At 41.3% G+C, this 19,552-nt stretch overlaps 1 long non-coding RNA gene and 11 other non-coding genes across 12 annotated transcripts; 4 read left to right on the top strand and 8 right to left on the bottom strand.

Annotated features, from left to right (window-relative positions):
• Nucleotides 1–2,557: 2,557 nt before the first annotated feature.
• On the bottom strand, nucleotides 2,558–4,823 carry LOC137490919 (uncharacterized). The gene is made up of 3 exons (XR_011010956.2): nucleotides 4,557–4,823; nucleotides 4,183–4,283; nucleotides 2,558–3,300 (listed from the first exon to the last, which is right to left on the bottom strand). It is a non-coding gene; the product is annotated as an uncharacterized lncRNA (long non-coding RNA).
• Nucleotides 4,824–9,815: 4,992 nt separating this feature from the next.
• Nucleotides 9,816–9,888, bottom strand: trnar-acg (transfer RNA arginine (anticodon ACG)). Its single transcript has one exon. It is a non-coding gene; the product is annotated as a tRNA-Arg (tRNA).
• A 297-nt stretch (nucleotides 9,889–10,185) lies between these two features.
• trnae-cuc (transfer RNA glutamic acid (anticodon CUC)) lies at nucleotides 10,186–10,257 on the top strand. Its single transcript has one exon. It is a non-coding gene; the product is annotated as a tRNA-Glu (tRNA).
• An 85-nt stretch (nucleotides 10,258–10,342) lies between these two features.
• Nucleotides 10,343–10,429, bottom strand: trnay-gua (transfer RNA tyrosine (anticodon GUA)). The gene is given in 2 exon segments: nucleotides 10,343–10,378; nucleotides 10,393–10,429. It is a non-coding gene; the product is annotated as a tRNA-Tyr (tRNA).
• Nucleotides 10,430–12,078: 1,649 nt separating this feature from the next.
• Nucleotides 12,079–12,151, bottom strand: trnar-acg (transfer RNA arginine (anticodon ACG)). Its single transcript has one exon. It is a non-coding gene; the product is annotated as a tRNA-Arg (tRNA).
• A 297-nt stretch (nucleotides 12,152–12,448) lies between these two features.
• On the top strand, nucleotides 12,449–12,520 carry trnae-cuc (transfer RNA glutamic acid (anticodon CUC)). Its single transcript has one exon. It is a non-coding gene; the product is annotated as a tRNA-Glu (tRNA).
• An 85-nt stretch (nucleotides 12,521–12,605) lies between these two features.
• Nucleotides 12,606–12,692, bottom strand: trnay-gua (transfer RNA tyrosine (anticodon GUA)). The gene is given in 2 exon segments: nucleotides 12,606–12,641; nucleotides 12,656–12,692. It is a non-coding gene; the product is annotated as a tRNA-Tyr (tRNA).
• Nucleotides 12,693–12,780: 88 nt separating this feature from the next.
• trnae-uuc (transfer RNA glutamic acid (anticodon UUC)) lies at nucleotides 12,781–12,852 on the bottom strand. Its single transcript has one exon. It is a non-coding gene; the product is annotated as a tRNA-Glu (tRNA).
• A 1,851-nt stretch (nucleotides 12,853–14,703) lies between these two features.
• On the top strand, nucleotides 14,704–14,775 carry trnae-cuc (transfer RNA glutamic acid (anticodon CUC)). Its single transcript has one exon. It is a non-coding gene; the product is annotated as a tRNA-Glu (tRNA).
• Nucleotides 14,776–14,860: 85 nt separating this feature from the next.
• On the bottom strand, nucleotides 14,861–14,947 carry trnay-gua (transfer RNA tyrosine (anticodon GUA)). Its single transcript is given in 2 exon segments — nucleotides 14,861–14,896; nucleotides 14,911–14,947. It is a non-coding gene; the product is annotated as a tRNA-Tyr (tRNA).
• Nucleotides 14,948–15,035: 88 nt separating this feature from the next.
• trnae-uuc (transfer RNA glutamic acid (anticodon UUC)) lies at nucleotides 15,036–15,107 on the bottom strand. Its single transcript has one exon. It is a non-coding gene; the product is annotated as a tRNA-Glu (tRNA).
• A 3,357-nt stretch (nucleotides 15,108–18,464) lies between these two features.
• Nucleotides 18,465–18,537, top strand: trnar-ucg (transfer RNA arginine (anticodon UCG)). The gene has a single exon. It is a non-coding gene; the product is annotated as a tRNA-Arg (tRNA).
• Nucleotides 18,538–19,552: the final 1,015 nt, after the last annotated feature.

The following is a 19,552-nucleotide window of genomic DNA, read 5'->3' as shown; positions in this document are numbered from 1 at the left end:
TAATTTAATGGTAAATTACTGGCAGCAGGGTTTCCAGCAGTGAACTTTACTCTTACACTTTAATACTGTGTTCTAAATTAAATAATAATAAACCCCTTTTCTAATTAACTATTAAAATACATGTTCTTCTGTAAATACACAAAATACATTTTAAGTGGCAGCAAATACACAGAAGAAGAAAATAATGGTATTATAATGCAAAATGTTTATTATTATGCCCAAGCAAATAATTAAATTTTTTGTCATTAAAACCTTGGAATATTCCCCTAAATACACCCACTGAGAAACAGGAGAATCCACAGGCAAAGAGCATGTTAGATTTATAAATTGTCCAAATCTGGTGCTGCTACAGCCAGGAGTGGAATGTAATCTGAAATATAAAGAATGGACATTTAAGTAAAGTTACATGTTAAAAGAATATAAAGCAGCATCCTATTAACCACATATGTGTAAATATAGACGTGAAAAGGGCTTGATATTAACTTTTTTGATAACCAGCCACTGTGGCTAGTAGATTTTTATCATCACTAGCCACTCACCATTTTCACCAGCCACACTTGTGTTGTTGGGAAAATATATTTTTTATGCATAAATTTGACTTTGACATGCTAAAATTACTTGATTTATATTTTGTGTTATGTCCACATGCCTCCTCATTCACTTCACATTTTGTGTGTCGTGTATGAGCAAATGGGCCATGGTTTCATAGTGTTGTATTACAATTAGTTTTAATTTCACATAACCTTTCAGAGCTCAAATTAAGTATTTACCAAATTTAAATAAAATACTATTTCATATCCACAAATTTTAAATGTGTCAAAAAAAGCAAAATATAGATGTTAACTATTTATTTAACAAAACATTTCTTAAAAAAAAAACAAAAACAAAAAAAACAATTGACATTAAAAAATAACTGCTGTAGTGTATCTTGTGGGAAAAAAGGAATTTATTTGTAATACTTTTGTGTCTTTATTTTTATTAGAAAAATGTTTAGACTAACAAAAGATTAATCAATCTTTTTCTTTTGTATGATACCATATTGACCAGGCATATTTCCTCTTTTTTACAGTGCTGCATACTTTTAGAAGGAACTGCTGTCAAGTGAAATAGCAGAATAAGAATAAATTTATTGCGGGGGCCCTTGTTCCAGACTGCTGTCTAAAACGAAGTCTAGACATGTCACAAGGAGCATGATGCTTGTAGAAGTTGTGAAATATATTGAAGATGCATGTAATTGTTCAGTTCTGGTATGCAGAGAATGGTTTCAGAAAAGAGGAAGTATGTGGTGGGGAACAAGAGGCAAAGGACTTCAGAATGACTGATAAGTGACGTTACACCAAATTCCACCTGTTAATATCAGATTTGTATATATGCTGGAGTCAGGAAATGCAAGTTAGTTGTGAACCTCTCGAATGTATTTCTTGTATTGCATTAGGGTTTCATAACCCAGAGCTCTGAGATCGAATTATTCATTTGTATCTAATAAATTACTAATATTTTTGTCATTGTATACAAAGACAGGTGAAATTAAGAAATAATGAGAGATATACTTAATATACAGATGTTACTACTTCAATGTGTTCCTTTTGCCGCCATTCATACCGCGGTGACGGCGGTAATTGATGCCCCAGCACCAGTTGACCGCTGGGTGGCACTTTAACCACAGATATTCAGCTTTGCCTTTTAACAACGCTAAACAGACTGTTCTGTGATGTGTTCAATTAAAATATACTTTTAATTTAGTTTTTCTGGTAATAGACATGCTCTTACACTCTATGCTGTAGAAAAGATACATGGTGAGAAGTCATAGGCTTCAAAAAGCAAATATAAGAATTAATATAAGCAAATATAAGAATTAAGTTATTAGCCTTCAGTGCAAGATTAAATTGTGTTGGGGTGAAAATAATGTTTTGATTTCTTTGACAATCATGGCAATGTTATTACCTCAAATCTTAAACGTGCGCATATGAAAAACAGCAAAATAATATAGATTATCCTGCCGGTAGAGCACATCACCTCACAGTTGTGAACTTGCGATCACCTCAACTTACATTTAAAGAGCATATTGCAGGTTAGACACCCCAATGAGACAATGTGTGTAAGAGTAAAGTAAGAATTAGATTTTCTTTAAAATATACTTTAAAGTTTATTATTAAGCCGTTTGGAGTCACGGAAATTTACTTCCGCGTTTGAATCGCCAGACCGGAAGTGACGTCGGATCAGGGATTTTGCGCATATAAACACTATGAAGACAACTGATCATGGTGTGTTTGGTTGCCGAGATAAGATATTCTGAGAGACTCACACAAACGACAGACCACAGCCATACAATTATAAGCCTGTGGACAGACCAGCAGACAGAACAGCAGTCTGGGAAGTGTAATTTAACTCTTTTGTGAGGGAGAACAGAGCAGGTTTATGGTGAGGCCAGTGTTGGCTTACAGAGAGATATGTAAGATAACAAAATCTTATCTGGCAACAGCAAAGCTAGTATTGATCATCTAAAAATATTAATACTTACCAGTAACAGAAACTAATGAGGATTTAACACAGTTATGCCACATTGACACTATTTTTAATAGTAGATAAGTGAATACAAAACACAAATAACTCAGAACGTCTGGAATAATGCAGAAACATGTAAACAAGGTACTGGAAAATCTATTAATTTTACAAAAGATTTTCAGAGCTTCTGTATTAAAATAAAAACAACATCAAATATTATAACAATTAAAATAAGTTTTTAAATGTCTTTTTGTCATTTTTTCATTGGGTATAAGATTATCTGTATCAGATCCCATTTAGACAACAATCCATAAAAAGACAAGTATAGTTGTTAAAGTATAAAATATTTACAAAGATTTGATCAACAGATCTGATCTGCATTTATGGTTAAATAAACTTCAACCCTAATTCAAGTTCAAATTCAAAATGCAACTCAAGAAAATCATAAGCAGTGTTAATACCCAGCATTTTTACTCTTTATATATGTATAAGTATCTGTGTGAGTGTGTGTATACTGAAAGGAAAATATATCATCTGACCCATTTAAAAGTAAACCTAAAATTATTTTTCAGTAAGTTGGCCAACGTTTATGTGGGTGCCACACCATCATGTCTTTAATGTGTGTTAAATTGTGAATGCTGTGTAAAAAGATGCCGACAGCCTCATCCTTGTAAACTCGCTGGAAGGATCTAGAAAGGAGAGCAAATGTAGTGGCCACTTCTGCATTCTCGTCGAGCCTGTGAAGACCTCCAGTAGTCCACCGTCAGACACGCAGTGAGGGCTGATGCATATATTCTGGGGAAATAATGCAAAAGTTGAAATCATGTTTATTAATAATGTATATTTTAAAATTCACCATATGATTTTTAATATAACACAATACAGAAAACCCAACCACATTTGCAGACCCCTGGATAGTGAACTGCAAACCATCTCACATATACAGTAGACTGTACCCATTATAAGTTGAGCATGTAAGAACAAACTTCAATTTTTTGAATGTTATTTGTTTTTCTTCTACAAGATGAATATTCCTCATATGTGAATAAAAAGTGCCTTTCCTCATTGACAGGACGGAAATTTTTTTACTCTCCCTCAAGTGGTTTCAAACCTTATTGACTTTCTTCTGTTGATCACAAACCAAGATATTTTGAAGAAAGCTAAAAATCTGTAACCATTGACTTCTATAGTGGGAAAAACAGATATGGAAGTCAATGGTTACACGTTTCCAATATTTAAAAAAAAAAAAGTCAAAGATAGTGTGAGTTTACCTGCCTGCATTATATAGAAATATTGTAGTAATTCTTTGCCCTTCTAGTTTTTGTTATCAAATAATACCATGCACAAATAATTCACGATAGGGGTCATAATATTTTACCCGATGAACGAGGTGAATGTCTGAGGTAAAATTGGTTTTATATTCACACATTCTGACTTTCTCCCTAATAATATAATTTCAGAAGAGTATTATTTGCTAATCCCTAATATCATGTTAGCAGCCAATGACTATCAAAGTACAACATTGTTCACTGTCAGTTTAATAGTGCTAATGTGGTTTTTAAGTCATATTTACGTGTGATTTTAGTAATTATAATAAAAGTACTATGGTAAACAATACTGAGAGTGTGTCACACAAGCTGTCACTAATCGAATGTGCGAATGTAAAATCCACTTAACCTTAGTTGAGGTTACTCTGTGAGCCAAAGTGAAGCACAGTTGACCGAGAGGCCAGTGGAGAGAAAGCCTTTAGCTCCGGGTCATAATCTGTCTCCCAAAGTCTAATAAACACACCACAAAGCAAACAAAGTCACAACGCTGTAACTATACAAGACATTTATTATATTAGCAAACTGATGCTACTAGCCGTCTTATCATATGTGTACATTTTTACACGCTTTAAAAAGTATATTTAATATGCTTAACAATACAAGCTAGCAGCCGTGCTATCGGCTACTCCAAAGTAAACACATCACGTTGCTTCAAATTACTCAAAGAATAATGCTTACGGACTTGAAAGTTGACAAACATAAACGAAAAACGAGTTGTCTTACCGTGTACATGTCCGACTGATCCAGGAGTGTTTCTCGCCGTTCGCGTCAGCTATCACTCTTATCGGATTCATCCCATTTCACGAACCAAAATAGCAAGAGGAAACTTGTGGACTTGATCTGTTGACAGGCTAGAGTTTGTGCAGTTTTCATAAACGCAATAATATACCACGATGATGATAAATTACGCCAAAACTAACAACCAGTTCTGCTATTAGCTCCTCTGCCCCACTGTAAACAGTGCGCGTCTGTCAGATAAGTCCCTGCACTGACGTCACCGGGGTGGTTAGAAAGAAAAGCGGAAGAGGGAAAACAGACACATTTTCTTTCAAATTTGTGCCCTTGCACTTCGTAAAACATTTTAATATGGTATTTTATGGTATTATAGAGTATTTTCACAACGATTCTACCTTTTTTTAAAACAGTTTTTTACCTACAATATGCTCTTTAACCTTATGGTTTTGTTTTGCATTACTTATATCATGTAGTTAAAGTGTTGTTGTGATTATATCCTAAGTTCTTTATCTTCATTAGTATCCCTAAACATTTGTTGGTTGCATTGATTGATTGTTCTATAAGTTGCATTTTATAATAAATATTTTGCATTCAGGTTATTTTGTTGGCTTATCTCTCTTTTGTGCTGCGACTCAAACAAGCGGGTCATAACACTTCGTAAAATGTGTCCGGTTGTATCCGAGATCTTGTCCTTTCAGTCATGACCATGGGTGACAGTAGGTACTTAGATTACCTTACGTCTCAGCTCCTTCACCACAACAGACAATCACATCAACTCCATTACCAGCTGGCAGCTAGCTCTCTGCAACTCTCACATGGCTGCCCACTGAAGCTAAGCAGGGTCAGTACCTGGATGGGAGACCACATGGGAAAGCTAGGTTGCTGCTGGAAGTGGTGTTAGTGAGGCCAGCAGGGGTTAAACCAAGGTTGTTAGGTGGTCCCAGGATGTCCTTCGAAAAGAGTAGGCTTCTGCCCATCATGGGCTCCTAACCATCCCCATATTCAATTGGCTTCATCTCTGTCTCCTCTCCACCAATCAGCTGGTGTGTCATCCAGGTGGAGTGAAGTGGTGGAGGAGATCCCCCATTGTGCATTGAGTGCCCAGAAAAGCGCTATATAAATATAAGGAATTATTACTGCTGCCGCTGCACTGATCCATCTTTTAATCTCATATTACATTCCTCATGGCAAAAAAAATCAGATACTCCATTTGGGGTAAGGACTCTCTGCCAAACTGGAGGTGGCCACTTTTTTCCATTCAAGCATTATGGTTTCTGACTTAGAGGTGCTGTTTCTTTCCCTGCCATGTCACACTAAGCAGCAAACTGTCCCACTGCATGCTGAAGGTCCATGTCCAAAGTACCAGCGGGGTCTTAAAAGCATTAAGAAAAGTCTTAAATTTGATAATCTCAAATTAAGGCCTTAAAGCCTTCAATTTGGTATATAACTTCTTGAATTTTGTTACAAAGGTCTTAATTTTATGCATTTATTTTTGCCTTTCCTAGGATTAAGTTCGGACCGTAACAAAATTAACTGTTACTAATGTAGGCTATTTTAAAATTAATGCAGCGTAACGTTGAGTGCACCTCTAGCTCCACGTCATAGCAGAAATCGCGAAAGTGTGCGCACCCATCATATGGTTACTTGAGGTGAGGTACAGAACAAGATAGTCACTAGCCCAGTTTGTCGGCTAAAATGGGAAAGTGTCGCTGTGGCCAAGGAATCCGAATTGAGTTTGGGTTAAGCCTGTGCCAGGAAATGACCGCGACGCCTATTGCTGTTGATGCCGGAAATCTTTTAAGCTAACGTTAGAGACAATGGATGTTACGGCCCTGGACTCCCATATGGGGGGTTGCCAAACACACCATGTGTATTACTGCTTGTCAGCGCCAACCACCTATTGTGCAGTTCTGTGCACCGGAGGCCTCTTCGGTTACTGAAACAGCTTTACCGATCAATAACAAAGAAGTTTCTACATTAGAAGAATGACATTTTCTTCTTCTTCCTGTTTTACGGTGGTCGAAAACAAAGTTTTTGATGCATTACTGCCACCTCTTGCTCTGGTTGGTGATGTAGCCAAACAATCATTGGGCTGACACGAGAAACTTGCTTTATTAAAAGATGACAGAGAGATTAGATTAGGGTGTAATTCATTAATGAAAAGTTGTAAAAATATATACAATATAATGCTTATTGCAGAGTATTTCCCTTTACTATAAATAACTATGGTATTTTATTTGTGTAACACCTGGTTTTATTGGATTTTTTTTTTGTTTTTTTTTTGTTATATAACATAATTTGTTTCTGTTTGGTACAACATAATATTTACAGTAAATAACTGAACTGAATCATTTTCCATTGACAGTTTTATTGATCACTAAGATATGATTGACTTGGATTTAAGTTGCTTCGATTTAAATATGAATATTGTAAAATTAGCTTGGGTGTAGCTACACTAGTTTTGCCAAGGAGTTTTTAGCTTAGCTTGCTACATTTCCAAGAGGTAAGCTTTTAGTCTAGTTAAGCTGGCAATCTGGCTTTAAGAAAGGCCATTCAACTGAGACTGCCCTGCTCTCGGTCGTGGAGGATCTCAGACTGGCTAAAGCAGACTCTAAATCATCAGTCCTCATCTTGCTGGATTTGTCAGCTGCTTTTGACACTGTAAACCACCAGATCCTGGTATCTACGCTTGAGTCACTGGGCATTGCGGGCACTGTTATACAATGGTTCAGATCGTACCTCTCTGACAGGTCATTCAGGATGTCTTGGAGGGGAGAGGTGTCCAACCTACAGCATCTAAACAGTGGGGTATCTCAAGGCTCTGTTCTTGGGCCACTTCTCTTCTCCATCTACAAAACATCTTAAGGACCAGTCATCCAGAAACATGGATTTTCCTACCACTGCTATGCTGATGATACCCAGCTATGCCTTTCATTTCACCCTGATGATTCCTCGGTTCCAGCTCGCATTTTCAGCCACCCACCTGAATGTTTGGCCACAAAATACACCAAACTGGATTTCAAAGAATCCCAGCAGATGTTTTCTGTTAATCACATCTCCATGGTGCTCATTTAAGTTTCTTTGGTCTTGTCCAGTACTGCCTCTGGGGACAGTTTTCTGTATGACTTTCCTTTGTTAGCTTCCTTTACTTTTGTTGCCTCTATCTGTCAGATTCAGGCTGCCATCAATAAAATAATTACATCATTAATAACAATGTTTGTCCTAGTTGAGACAGTGAATAAGTGAAATTTTATTTTATCTCTTTTGTAATGTAATAATGTACATGTAACGTAAATTTTTTGAAGACAACATTTTCACATCCAAAAAGAAAATATTTTCTACATTTTGAAAACTACTGTTTTATTACATGTAAAAGCAGTGCATTCAAACTATTACTTTTGTATAACATGTCTTTATTGAGTATTGAACCCAAAACTTACCCTAGACAGGCTTAGGGAAAAAAATATAAAAATAAATAAATAATTAAAAAATGCAAAAAAATAAAATAATAAATTACACATATACATATACACATAAAAATATAATAAATAAAAATAAAATCAAGCACCAATTAACATCCCACAACTTCAGACATCCGAAGCTTCTTCAATATCTCCGTTTTTTACAAAGTTCAAAAACAATTCCCAGATGTCACAAAATTCAGAGGATTTTTTCCTTATTATATATGTGAGCTTTTCAAGAGCCAAGCATGTTATAAGGTTTCTCAACCAAAATCCAATGGAGGGGCGATTAACTTTTTTCCAGCATAAAGCAATACAACGCCTTGCTTGTATTAAACATAAATCAATCAATTTTCTTTCTTTAGTAGACAAGGCACAACTGTATTCAAACATATTCAATATATCAAGCTATTACTTTTAATTGAAGTTACTTATATTTTAGTCTGTTACTAAATTTAATCTATGTCTGTGAAATAGAAAATTAAAGAAGATTATTAATGTTAACTTTGTTACTGGATTATAATTAGGGATGAATTAATGTGTGTGTATTATATTATTGGTTTATTATTGAAGATGCATTAATGTGTGACCCTTATATTATCGCTTTATTATTAGTGATGAATTAATGTGTGAGCATTATTCTATTATTGGTTTATTATTAGTGATGCATTCATGCGTGATCCATATTGTTTTTTTGCTTTGTGATTGATTTATTAGATTAGTTTATGATTAGTGATGTAGTCATATGTGAGCGTTATTATAATATTTGTTTATAATCAGTGACTGATGAAATGAGCCTTATATTTATTATAAGTGAGTGATTCATTGATGTGTTAGAATAATGCACGGGCATTATTGTAACTATGGTAGTAAATAATAATATAAAGTGTTGTAATGTATAATAACTGCATTAAAATGTTTGTAGTAAAACTTTAAAGAGTGCTTGGTCGGCTAAGTTAATCTTACCAAATAATGTTATACAACATCTATAACAATCATATAATAATCGTGTTGTAGTAATTAATGTTACTGTAATGGTTATTCATTTAAACCAACTTGTTATAAAAATACTTAGTTTGCAATTGTTTTCCGAATTAATCTGCAACGAATTCTGTTATTACAGTACAAATCTTGAATGGTATAAGGGCTCTGATTGGCCATAGCGTTCATTGTAACTCGGAACATGATTGGCTGCCGTAACCAAGAATAGGGTGAATCTTGATTCCAGCTCGGGACGTGATTGGCCAGCGTAACCATGAATTAGAAAAAAATCTTGGTTCCAACTCGGAACGTGATTGGCCGGTGTAGCCAAGAATAACCACGACTTACAGGTGCCAGTATGCGCCACTGGCCCAGTCTGCACTGTGTGGCATATTTGCTGACATATAACAGAGACTGAAACATTGCTCACACTTGTCTGAGGTGGTCATTTTGACTGCAATCTTGTTTTAGGTTGGCACTTTGTTTTTGAATATTGTCTGCTTTTCGAATGCTTATCTGTGCTGCAGTAGAACGCCTTAGCCTCACAGCAAACATTTTGGTCTACAAGCTGTCACTGCCGTCTTCCCAGGAGAGTGGCTGTACTGGTTTCTTCTGGAAGTCCTAAGGGATGTACGGGACCAAGACATGAGAGCAGTTGGGGCAGCCTTTGAACCCAGGAGAGCACCCCACAGGCTCTGTGCTGGTGGCCCCAGAAACTCGATTCACTCCAGAGTAGAACCGAACAACTCCGGCAGGGGCAAACCGCGACCGCACTGCACTGAGAGCAACGCAAAATGGTCCTGAACGAGCCAGCCAGGAGTCGAACCTAGAATCTTCTGATCCGTAGTCAGACGCGTTATCCATTGCGCCACTGGCCCAGTCCGCGTCAGCAGTGCTCAGTAGCATGCTGATTGGAAAGAGGACACGGCTCGGTGAACACGGAGTTCCTTCAACGCATGCTGTGCTTTGTTGTCATGGCAAGTTGTGGTGTCGATAGGATGCTCTTACACCGAGCATGTGACAGTCCCTCCCAAGAAGAACTGTGATCCAGGCTCTGAGACTTTCTCTTCCCCAGGAGGAGGTTGCAAAGGTTAGAGTTATTTTTGTCAGAGCAGCTGCAGCACACCTGGGTGGAGGCCCACAGCTAGACTTGAGGGCAACCTTCAGCCAGACCTTCCCTGGTGGTCTAGTGGTTAGGATTCGGCGCTCTCACCGCCGCGGCCCGGGTTCGATTCCCGGTCAGGGAACTTCCTTTTCACCTCCATGCTGAACTTTGAGCAGTGGTGAACTCACTTGGCGAAGGCAAGAAAGCGGCTCTGAGCGCAAAAGATGTCCTTCGAGCCGGAGTCGAACCAGCGACCTAAGGATTGCCATCATCCCACCTACAGTCCTCCGCTCTACCAACTGAGCTATCGAAGGCATACGGGGCAGCTTCACAACCACATCCTATAAGGTAGCTGCAGTCCGACCGCTGGCCAAAAAGGACAGAAGCAAAAGCACTCAAGCCTTCCCATACCGGGAGTCAGCCCCGGGCCGCCTGGGTGAAAACCAGGAATCCTAACCGCTAGACCATATGGGAACTGCCACTTTGGAACGCCAGTCTTGGCACAAACTCCAGTTCATTCTGATCGCTGGCACGTCCCTGCTCCGCTTGCACAAGTGCCACTCATACACTTACGCACTCTCTCATACACAGTTTCTTGGTTTCCGTAACCGAGAACCTTCTGATCCGTAGTCATAAGCGCTAACCTTTGTGCCGCCGTCACTCTGTTCAGCACCTTGTTAGCACATTGCTTGGAGCAAGGACAAGGCTCTGTCAACCCGGAGTTCCTTCACCACACATTCTGCTTTGTTTTTATGGCAAGACGTTGTGTGGATGGGATGCTCTTACAGGATTCCTGACAGTCCCTCCATAGAAGAGCTGAGATCCAGGGTCGGAGACTCTCTCCTCTCCAAGAGGAGGTTAAAAGCAATGGTTTCTTTTGTGTCTGTGTGTCAGAGCGCTTAGGTGTTGCTGCAGCTCAGAGACCTACAAGTGGAGGAGATTACACTGCAAGTTGCCTGGATGACCTCTAAGTGGTAGGCACTTATGCCGCACGTAGGCTGGGTTTGCGATTGATGTAGCTGTAGTAGACATTCACAAAAATAAAAAATAAAAAATATATATATAAACTGCTTACTCTGAGGTTGTGTTTAGGGTTGGGGTAGGAGTAAAATTGAATAAAACACAGCAGGTTACCGTGAGGTTGAGCCTAGGGCTGGGGTAGGTGTGATTTTAATAAACTGCGATAGGTTGTATTCTGTGCCATGTATGAGACATTGAATCAATGAAACCCACATGGAGGTTTGTTACTGTGAGGTTGGGTTAAGAGTTGGGGTAGGTTGGGAGGTTGATAAAACACAGCAGGAAACTGTGAGGTTGGGTTAAGGATTGGGGTAGGTTTGACATTCAAACATAACTGGTTGGGCGCAGTGTCTTGTACCAGACATTAAATGAATGAAAACTCCAGGAGGTTTTTACAGCCCACTTGGAGCTCAAGTCTCACCCGCTTGGAGCTGACCAGGCCATTTGGAGCAGGCTCCGATTTCTATTTATACCTTTCTCAGTCAGGTAACTTCCTTTTCAGTAGTATGAGCGTCTGCACTGTGTGGCATATTTGCCGACATATAACAGGGACGGAAACATTGCTCACACTTGTCTGAGGTGGTCATTTGGACTGCAATCTTGTTTTAGGCCGGCACTTTGTTTTTGAATATTGTCTGCTTTTCGAATGCGTATCTTTGCTGCAGTAGAACGCCTTAGCCTCACAGCAAACATTTTGGTCTACAAGCTGTCACTGCCGTCTTCCCAGGAGAGTGGCTGTACTGGTTTCTTCTGGAAGTCCTGAGGGATGTACGGAACCAAGACATGAGAGCAGCTGGGGCAGCCTTTGAACCCAGGAGAGCACCCCACAGGCTCTGTGCTGGCGGCCCCAGAAACTCGATTCACTCCAGAGTAGAACCGAACAACTCCGGCAGGGGCAAACCGCGACCGCACTGCACTGAGAGCAACGCAAAAAGATCCTGAACGAGCCAGCCAGGAGTCGAACCTAGAATCTTCTGATCCGTAGTCAGACGCATTATCCATTGCGCCACTGGCCCAGTCCGCGTCAGCTGTGCTCCGTAGCATGCTGATTGGAAAGAGGACACGGCTCGGTGAACACGGAGTTCCTTCAACGCATGCTGTGCTTTGTTGTCATGGCAAGTTGTGGTGTCGATAGGATGCTCTTACACCGAGCATGTGACAGTCCCTCCCAAGAAGAACTGTGATCCAGGCTCTGAGACTTTCTCTTCCCCAGGAGGAGGTTGCAAAGGTTAGAGTTATTTTTGTCAGAGCAGCTGCAGCACACCTGGGTGGAGGCCCACAGCTAGACTTGAGGGCAACCTTCAGCCAGACCTTCCCTGGTGGTCTAGTGGTTAGGATTCGGCGCCCTCACCGCCGCGGCCCGGGTTCGATTCCCGGTCAGGGAACTTCCTTTTCACCTCCATGCTGAACTTTGAGCGTTGGTGAACTCACTTGGCGAAGGCAAGAAAGCGGCTCTGAGCGCAAAAGATGTCCTTCGAGCCGGAGTCGAACCAGCGACCTAAGGATTGCCATCATCCCACCTACAGTCCTCCGCTCTACCAACTGAGCTATCGAAGGCTTACGGGGCAGCTTCACAACCACATCCTATAAGGTATCTGCAGTCCGACCGCTGGCCAAAAAGGACAGAAGCAAAAGCACGCAAGCCTTCCCATACCGGGAGTCGAACCCGGGCCGCCTGGGTGAAAACCAGGAATCCTAACCGCTAGACCATATGGGATCTGCCACTTTGGAACGCCAGTCTTGGCACAAAGTCCAGTTCATTCTGATCGCTGGCACGTCCCTGCTCCGCTTGCACAAGTGCCACTCATACACTTACGCACTCTCTCATACACAGTTTCTTGGTTTCCGTAACCGAGAACCTTCTGATCCGTAGTCATAAGCGCTAACCTTTGTGCCGCCGTCACTCTGTTCAGCACCTTGTTAGCACATTGCTTGGAGCAGGGACAAGGCTCTGTCAACCCGGAGTTCCTTCACCACACATTCTGCTTTGTTTTTATGGCAAGAGGTTGTGTGGATGGGATGCTCTTACAGGATTCCTGACAGTCCCTCCATAGAAGAGCTGAGATCCAGGGTCGGAGACTCTCTCCTCTCCAAGAGGAGGTTAAAAGCAATGGTTTCTTTTGTGTCTGTGTGTCAGAGCGCTTAGGTGTTGCTGCAGCTCAGAGACCTACAAGTGGAGGAGATTACACTGCAAGTTGCCTGGATGACCTCTAAGTGGTAGGCACTTATGCCGCACGTAGGCTGGGTTTGCGATTGATGTAGCTGTAGTAGACATTCACAAAAATAAAAAAAAATATATAAACTGCTTACTCTGAGGTTGTGTTTAGGGTTGGGGTAGGAGTAAAATTGAATAAAACACAGCAGGTTACCGTGAGGTTGAGCCTAGGGCTGGGGTAGGTGTGATTTTAATAAACTGCGATAGGTTGTATTCTGTGCCATGTATGAGACATTGAATCAATGAAACCCACATGGAGGTTTGTTACTGTGAGGTTGGGTTAAGAGTTGGGGTAGGTTGGGAGGTTGATAAAACACAGCAGGAAACTGTGAGGTTGGGTTAAGGATTGGGGTAGGTTTGACATTCAAACATAACTGGTTGGGCGCAGTGTCTTGTACCAGACATTAAATGAATGAAAACTCCAGGAGGTTTTTACAGCCCATTTGGAGCTCAAGTCTCACCCGCTTGGAGCTGACCAGGCCATTTGGAGCAGGCTCCGATTTCTATTTATACCTTTCTCAGTCAGGTAACTTCCTTTTCAGTAGTATGAGCGTCTGCACTGTGTGGCATATTTGCCGACATATAACAGAGACGGAAACATTGCTCACACTTGTCTGAGGTGGTCATTTTGACTGCAATCTTGTTTTAGGCTGGCACTTTGTTTTTGAATATTGTCTGCTTTTCGAATGCGTATCTGTGCTGCAGTAGAACGCCTTAGCCTCACAGCAAACATTTTGGTCTACAAGCTGTCACTGCCGTCTTCCCAGGAGAGTGGCTGTACTGGTTTCTTCTGGAAGTCCTGAGGGATGTACGGAACCAAGACATGAGAGCAGCTGGGGCAGCCTTTGAACCCAGGAGAGCACCCCACAGGCTCTGTGCTGGCGGCCCCAGAAACTCGATTCACTCCAGAGTAGAACCGAACAACTCCGGCAGGGGCAAACCGCGACCGCACTGCACTGAGAGCAACGCAAAAAGATCCTGAACGAGCCAGCCAGGAGTCAAACCTAGAATCTTCTGATCCGTAGTCAGACGTGTTATCCATTGCGCCACTGGCCCAGTCCGCATCTGCAGTGCTCAGTAGCATGCTGATTGGAAAGAGGACACGGCTCGGTGAACACGGAGTTCCTTCAACGCATGCTGTGCTTTGTTGTCATGGCAAGTTGTGGTGTCGATAGGATGCTCTTACACCGAGCATGTGACAGTCCCTCCCAAGAAGAACTGTGATCCAGGCTCTGAGACTTTCTCTTCCCCAGGAGGAGGTTGCAAAGGTTAGAGTTATTTTTGTCAGAGCAGCTGCAGCACACCTGGGTGGAGGCCCACAGGTAGACTTGAGGGCAACCTTCAGCCAGACCTTCCCTGGTGGTCTAGTGGTTAGGATTCGGCGCTCTCACCGCCGCGGCCTGGGTTCGATTCCCGGTCAGGGAACTTCCTTTTCACCTCCATGCTGAACTTTGAGCAGTGGTGAACTCACTTGGCTAAGGCAAGAAAGCGGCTCTGAGCGCAAAAGATGTCCTTCGAGCTGGAGTCGAACCAGCGACCTAAGGATTGCCATCATCCCACCTACAGTCCTCCGCTCTACCAACTGAGCTATCGAAGGCTTACGGGGCAGCTTCACAACCACATCCTATAAGGTAGCTGCAGTCCGACCGCTGGCTAAAAAGGACAGAAGCAAAAGCACTCAAGCCTTCCCATACCGGGAGTCGAACCCGGGCCGCCTGGGTGAAAACCAGGAATCCTAACCACTAGACCATATGGGAACTGCCACTTTGGAACGCCAGTCTTGGCACAAACTCCAGTTCATTCTGATCGCTGGCACGTCCCTGCTCCGCTTGCACAAGTGCCACTCATACACTTACGCACTCTTTCATACACAGTTTCTTGGTTTCCGTAACCGAGAACCTTCTGATCCGTAGTCATAAGCGCTAACCTTTGTGCCGCCGTCACTCTGTTCAGCACCTTGTTAGCACATTGCTTGGAGCAAGGACAAGGCTCTGTCAACCCGGAGTTCCTTCACCACACATTCTGCTTTGTTTTTATGGCAAGACGTTGTGTGGATGGGATGCTCTTACAGGATTCCTGACAGTCCCTCCATAGAAGAGCTGAGATCCAGGGTCGGAGACTCTCTCCTCTCCAAGAGGAGGTTAAAAGCAATGGTTTCTTTTGTGTCTGTGTGTCAGAGCGCTTAGGTGTTGCTGCAGCTCAGAGACCTACAAGTGGAGGAGATTACACTGCAAGTTGCCTGGATGACCTCTAAGTGGTAGGCACTTATGCCGCACGTAGGCTGGGTTTGCGATTGATGTAGCTGTAGTAGACATTCACAAAAATAAAAAAAATATATATAAACTGCTTACTCTGAGGTTGTGTTTAGGGTTGGGGTAGGAGTAAAATTGAATAAAACACAGCAGGTTACCGTGAGGTTGGGCCTAGAGCTGGGGTAGGTGTGATTTTAATAAACTGCGATAAGTTGTATTCTGTGCCATGTACGAGACATTGAATCAATGAAACCCACATGGAGGTTTGTTACTGTGAGGTTGGGTTAAGAGTTGGGGTAGGTTGGGAGGTTGATAAAACACAGCAGGAAACTGTGAGGTTGGGTTAAGGATTGGGGTAGGTTTGACATTCAAACATAACTGGTTGGGCGCAGTGTCTTGTACGAGACGCTAAATGAATGAAAACTCCAGGAGGTTTGTACAGCCCACTTGGAGCTGACCAGGTCATTTGGAGCAGGCTCCGATTTCTATTTATACCTTTCTCAGTCAGGTAACTTCCTTTTCAGTAGTATGAGCGTCTGCACTGTGTGGCATATTTGCAGACATATAGCAGAGACCGAAACATTGCTCACACTTGTCTGAGGTGGTCATTTTGACTGCAATCTTGTTTTAGGTTGTCACTTTGTTTTTGAATCTTGTCGGCTTTCCGAATGTGTATCTGTGCTGCAGTAGAACGCCTTAGCCTCACAGCAAACATTTTGGTCTACAAGCTGTCACTGCTGTCTTCCCAGAAGAGTGGCTGTACTGGTTTCTTCTGGAATTCCTGAGGGATGTACGGGACCAAGACATGAGAGCAGTTGGGGCAGACTTTGAACCCAGGGGAGCACCCCACAGGCTCTGTGCTGGCAGCCCCAGAAACTTGATCCACTCCAAAGTAGAACCAAACAACTCTGGCAGGGGCAAACTGCAACTGCAGTGCACTGACTGAGAGCAATGCAATAAATCCTGAACGAGCCAGCCAAATGTCGAATCTAGAATCTTCTGATCCGTTGTCAGACATGTTATCCATTGCGCCACTGGCACACACTGTGCAAGGAGTGCTCAGTAGCATGCTGTTTGGAAAGAGCACATGGCCCGGTAAACATGGAGTTCCTTCAACGCATGCTGTGCTTTGTTGTCATGGCAAGTTGTGGTGTCGATAGGATGCTTTTACACAGAGCATGTGACAGTCCCTCCGTAGAAGAACTTTGAACCAGGCTCTGAGACTTTCTCTTCTCTAGGAGGAGGTTGCAAACATTAGAGTTATTTTTGTCAGAGCAGCTGCAGCACACCTGGGTGGAGGCCCACAGCTAGGCTAGAGGGCAACCTTTAGCCAGGCCTTCCCTGGTGGTCTTGTGGTTAGGACTTAGTGCTCTTACCGCTGTGCCCTGGGTTCAATTCCTGGTCAGGGAGCTTCCTTTTCACCTCTATGGTAAACTTTGAGCAGTGTTGCCGATCATCTCTTCACGAAAGCAGTTCTGAATGCAAAAGATGTCCTTCGAGCCGCACTGTAAGACGTAATAAGACACACTCTGGCACAGACATCAAGTCTGCACGCTGGAATACACACTATTATCTCATGGTTAAGACGCAGCTTCAAAATTTAGTTTCAAACCGGAAGTACAAATTTGCTTGAAATAACGCAAAAACAACCAATTTACACTTTTTAGTGAAATATTTGTGTCCTAATAGTGTTTTTAGCAGTGTGGGACACATATATGACTGTCAACAGCTCAAAAAATGTGTTTTGGAGTTTCGTGACCCTTCGTGAAAATCTTACTTTGTTTTTCTTTTAACTAAGTATATTTTTATATGTTTTGTTGTTTTGTCTCAAATTATTTTATGTAGGACACAAATGCCTCAAATGCAGCTTTAACATCATTGGAATTAATTATATTTTAACATATTCAACTGGAAAAGCTAACATATTAAAAAGGAATAATTATTTACAAGGTTACTTTTATATCTGCATTTTTATAAACTAAAGCAGTTTTGTCCCAAACCTTTGAAAAATAGTCCATGTTGTCTTTATATTTTTAGATGTTTCATTTATTACTGATTTTAGTTTATTCTTTCAAAATATGTAATTATGCAGTTGAAGTGATATTGTGCTATTTTGCTACATAGTAGAAGTGAACTAGTTTTGTTTTGTGTTAAAGCCACAATGGCCCTGTATAAAAGTGCTTTACTGGGACCTTATAGGCACATTTTGTGCCTGGACTCAACTTAGTATTAGTGGGACCTACCTATTTTGTTAATTACTAAATGCCCACAGAGCATGCTCACAGGACATACTTCTGACTCAGATAGTATACCTATACTTCGCCCATTGTGGCTATATACACTCCACTTTGTGTGGACTTGCTATGGGCCCAAAGTGAACTTCTGTTTCGAGTGGGCCAGCCCACAGTTTGGTCTAGCGACATTGTATATGTTTTTGGTATAGACATGTTTCTTTGGAAATTTGTGCAGTAATACTGTACACTCAAGTACATGAAGGTAAGCTTTAGCAAACAGCATAATACATTCAAAACTATTGTATAAAAATAGCATATCTCATTAAAAAAAAGCATATCTTAATTAAGATATAAATTGGATCTCATTGAAATACTGTAGAAATTATCCAAAAGGATTTTTATGTATTGTACTATAAAACAATCCTATAGCAATGGTTCCAAAATATGATCAAAATTCTAATTGAATTCCTTCAAAGAAATCCTATAAGATGCTTCTTTTTTGTCTGTTTGGCAGTGCCACAAAAAAATTCTGTGAAACCGGTCCAATCTACTTTTTGTTCATGTTGTTTTTTGTTATGTGCGTCAGCAACTCCCTGGATGCGTATTACAGTTCACAGGCAGTAAAAACGGCCCAGTGGCCTAATGGATAAGGCACCAGCCTTCGAAGCTGGGGATTGTGGGTTCAAGTCCCACCTGGGTTGTCTTTGATGCACTTCTTATTAAGTTGGCTATGCAGCACAATCCAGTGTGATCTTCAAAAAGCTAGGTTTATACCCTTAGGTCAAAAAGACATGACAATGAAAAACTCTTTAGAGAATCTGTTTTGTCATTAGGTGTACACACCAGATCGTCTGAATGCAATATGGTATAGGAATCCTAAAGTGCTGTTTTCTGAGTTATAAGAACTTCCTGAGCCATACAACAGATATGGCAAATGCTAGTATTGGCCCAGTGGCCTAATGGATAAGGAATCAGCCTTCAAAGCTAGGGATTGTGGGTTTAAGTCCCATTTGGGTTGTGTTTGTTGGGTTACATAAAAATTGTATGGAAAAAATCCTGACATGTCTCCTCAAAGCTTATGCGTGATGATCTAAGGTCAATAGTTCGCTAGAGAGAGGGAGGGAGATCTTGACTTCAAGTACCCGGTGGCTTTCAAATAATGGTCTCATGTTAGGTGGATGATGATGAAATGCAAACAAGAAAATAGCTGCAGAAAGGTTGTGATTTCATGTTAATGAGAGTGGCCTCGTCTGGAATTTGAAACTCAAGACCAGTCTCACACCATACCCCAGGACCAATGAGACACGAATGTGGATAATTACACAAAGAAAATGTTTTTCCATTAGTTGCAAACATCTTATTTAATGGAATGCAAACTGGCATCGAGATCCCAAAGTTCAGTTTTCCATGCGTTGGCATCTTGTTGAGGGCATACAAGAGCTCCATGACAAAAACATGGTAACATGGCCCAGTGGCCTAAAGGATAAGGCATCAGCCTCTGGAGTTGAGCGTTGTGGGTTCAAGGCCCGTCTGGGTTGTCTTTGAAGGTCTCACTTCAAGTTGGGAGCTATGTTTGTTGGATGAAACACAGTAACTGTGAAAACCTTCTAGAGATGTGTTTGCGTGTCATTAACTTCCTTCGTTGTCATCCTTATTAGAACGATCCCTAAACAAATCTAACAACTGAATCATTGCCGCTACTTTCTTTCAAATCAA

Source organism: Danio rerio, chromosome 4, assembly GCF_049306965.1.
Source record: "Danio rerio strain Tuebingen ecotype United States chromosome 4, GRCz12tu, whole genome shotgun sequence".
In the NCBI taxonomy this organism is placed as follows: Eukaryota; Metazoa; Chordata; class Actinopteri; order Cypriniformes; family Danionidae; genus Danio; species Danio rerio.
This window is presented reverse-complemented; position numbering and strand designations above follow the sequence as displayed.